Below are 3663 nucleotides of genomic sequence, written 5' to 3' on the forward strand. Positions count from 1 at the left end.
CAGATAATGGCTCAGCTTTTCTTGTAGCAACTTTGAGGAAGCTGCATCACGATTTCCTTTTCCACCAGCAGTATTAAAATGAGACCATGGTAAAACTGAATTAAAAGTTAAGGAATCATCCAAGGCAACGTCTGGTTTCATAAAAATCTTAGGTACTTGCTCCAGATCTGTCCTGGATTTATCATGAGTATGTAAAAGAGTCCTGTCAAAAGTATCTTTAGGAGGACATATATTCTTGCATCTCTCATGAGTCTTCTTTTTCTGAGAGATTTCCTGTTGATACACTGTAAAATGTTCTTTGCTGATTTGTGGGAGGTAGAATGACAGTATGACTTCAGTGTCAACAAAGTCCAATCCCCATGTTGTTCTCTCAGTTCTTGATAAAAACCGAAGGACCAGGGAATTGGAAGAGATTTCACAACAGAAGGATGCTGCAAAAGACAATTCGCTGGACACAGAGGTGGCTTATTTAATCCATGAAGGCATGTTTATAATGATGCATTCAGTGAGTGAATTAACACCTATAGCAATCGACACTACCTCTCAAAGAAATGCATCTCCAAATAGCGAGCCCTGCAACAGTGATTCGGTATCCGAACCAGAATGTACTACTGATTCTTCATCCAGCAAAGAGCAAACATCATTTTCTGCTACTCCAGAAGGTGTGAATATCTTGGTCAATGAAGACATGAAATTAACTGATTTAGAGCTAGAAAAACTGGTAAATAATACCCAGGCGTTATTGTATAGTGCCTCAGATATATGCCATGATCGAGCCGTCAAGTTTCTCATGTCAAGAGCAAAGGGTGGTTTTCTTGAGAAGCTAAATTCCACGGAATTCATAACACTTTCTAGATTAATGGAAACATTCATTTTAGATACTGAACAGATCTGTGGAAGAAAAAGCATGTCGTTACTTGGAGCACTTCAGAGCCAAGCTAATAAATTAGTAAACAGGTTTCATGAAGAGAGAAAAACTAAACGGAGTCTCCTCTTAGACAATGAGCGCTGGAAGCAAGCTGATGTTCCTGCAGAATTTCAAGATCTTGTTGATTCTATATCAAATGGAAAGATTGCTTTACCTGAAAAAAAGTCAGGGGTTACAGAAGAAAGAAAACCAGCTGAGGTTCTCATTGTAGAGGGACAACAGTATGCAGTTGTTGGAACTGTATTGCTGTTGATAAGAATTATTCTTGAATATTGCCAGTGTGTGGATAATATCCCATCAGTTACTAGTGACATGCTTACTCGTCTGTCATATTTATTTAAGTACTTCAATTCAAGAAGTTTCCAGTTAGTTCTTGGAGCTGGTGCACTGCAAGTTGTTGGACTAAAAACAATAACTACAAAAAATTTGGCTCTTTCTTCAGGTTGTTTGCAGTTAATTGTGCACTACATTCCTGTGATCTGGGCTCATTTTGAAGCTCAACTGCAGCCTAAGCAGTTTACCATGCTTAGGCATTTTGATCATATTACTAAGGACTACCATGACCACATCGCTGAAATATCAGCTAAGCTTGTAGCGATGACGGATAGCTTATCTGACAAGCTGTTATCCAAGTATGAGGTGAAAGCTCCCTTTCCTTCTGCGTGTTTCAGGAATATTTGTAAGCAAATGGCAAAAATGCATGAAGCTATATTTGATCTTCTTTCAGAAGAACAAACACAAATGTTATTTTTAAGAATTAATGCAAGTTATAAACTCCACTTGAAAAACCAATTATCTCATTTAAATGTGATAAATGATGGAGGACCTCAAAATGGGTTGGTCACAGCAGATGTAGCTTTTTACACTGGAAATCTTCAAGCCTTAAAAGGCCTTAAAGATTTGGACCTAAATATGTCCGAGATTTGGGAACAGAAGAGGTGATGACATACTGGAAAACTGGGTAGCTCATCTGACCATGGGACGTTTATGTTTATGAAGAAAATATGGATGCCTGTGATTCAAGAACTGAACCTGGAACCCAAACTGAACGGGATAGGGGAAGGGGGAAAGGAAAGTATCAGTGTTGGGAAACTGGGATTCAATGGGATCTACAAGGAATGCCATTTTTATGCTTCCTTCAGTGAAGAGTAACTGACCAGGTGTCTATAACATTTTTCATTCTCTCTGGAAACAGACTCAGGTTTCTTTGGACCAAATCCAAAAGAACACATAGCTGTAACACAGCTGTAGTTGACTATAATGCTCTGTATACTTTATATTAAAAATGCTTTGCATTTCTTCCAGTGCAATGAAAAAAAATAAATAAAAATAAATGCCCAACTTAAGTGGCATGGTATTTAGTGGACTGTCCAAATATGCACTTTCTTGAATAGTAAAGTGTGCCATCTGTCTTAGTTCCTAGCAGATATGGCTTCAAAACAACAGACAAAATGCCAATGAAATAGTAAACATTACTGGAACAGGAAGATGAATGGAAATTCAAGGATCTCACTCATTTCCATAGCTGAAGTCCTGCCTTGAGCCTCTCAGAGAGACTGTGAGGTAAGTATGAAGTAATACAAACTGAGGATGGTGAACCTTGGACTTGCAAGGCTCTTCTTGCCTTGCCTTGCCTTGCCTTGCCTTGCCTCCACAAAATATCCACAAGGACTATAAACATTGAAGCCCATTCAATGCCTAAGAACTTCACCTCAACTCACAGAAAGTCCAAGTCCAGAGTTCAAGCAAAACTTCTCCTCTGTCTTTTCATCAAAAAGTGAAGTGAGTTGTGGCACTGTGTAACGGCAGAGAGAATGATCCTGGTACAGAACAAACTTTGTGAGGGGAAGTGAATTACTTATTCATCTTTGTATCCACAAAACTAAATTCAAGTGACCTAAGTCTTCATGAATGTTTGAAGGAAGGCTGGCTGGCTGGCTGGCTGGCTGGCTGGATAGATGGATGGATGAGTAGCTGGGGAGTTAGATGAATGGATAACTGAATAAATGGCATGTGATAAAATCAGAGTTATGTATAGGATTGGAAAAGCAAAGTATCTGAAGAAATTCAAAAAGAGATGTGAACCTAATTTCCTCTTGATCTCTGTTTGTTTTACCAGAGCATGGAAAAGGATCTGAGTCTTAGCTATGAGCTGGCATGATCTGAAGCTTCTCCTAAAAAGCAAAGGAGGACAGGAAAGAGATGAGAAGAAAAACCGCATCAAGACAACGAATCTATTCCTTGAACAAGCTGATGCACAAGAATGATACATAATAAAAATCTAAGAGAACTCTTTCAATAGCTGTTTAACAAAAATTCAGTATGATAGGAAAGCACTGTGTTTCAGTTTAATTGGCAGGTTTTTTTCTTGGTATTACATAAAATAATGTGCACATAAATCTGACAGTTTGCTCTCAATTGCAGTCCAATTTCATTAGGACCACCAAAAAGATTGTATAGAGTCGCCAGCTTTGCCGCCCATCCACACACAACTGTCCAGTGTTGCCTCTTGATTTCTGGTCTGAGCCAAAATTCCAGGACACAGAATTCCACCACTTGAGGCCTTGGACCTAGATGAACCCTGGACAAACCCAGTCACTTGCTCAGTACCAGTCAAGTGAAGTCTCTGCAGAAGAGAAGAACTGGTTATGATTTCACTATTATAAGACTGACAAAATCAGCATCAGCCATGTGCAAACAACTTCTGGAGAAAGTCTCTTGTGACCTATACATTA

General features: G+C 39.0%; 1 pseudogene; it reads left to right on the forward strand.

Moving 5' to 3' along the window:
* The first annotated feature begins 328 nt into the window (after nt 1–328).
* Nucleotides 329–2024, forward strand: LOC115297700 (annotated as a pseudogene).
* Nucleotides 2025–3663: the final 1639 nt, after the last annotated feature.

Source organism: Suricata suricatta, chromosome 8, assembly GCF_006229205.1.
Source record: "Suricata suricatta isolate VVHF042 chromosome 8, meerkat_22Aug2017_6uvM2_HiC, whole genome shotgun sequence".
In the NCBI taxonomy this organism is placed as follows: Eukaryota; Metazoa; Chordata; class Mammalia; order Carnivora; family Herpestidae; genus Suricata; species Suricata suricatta.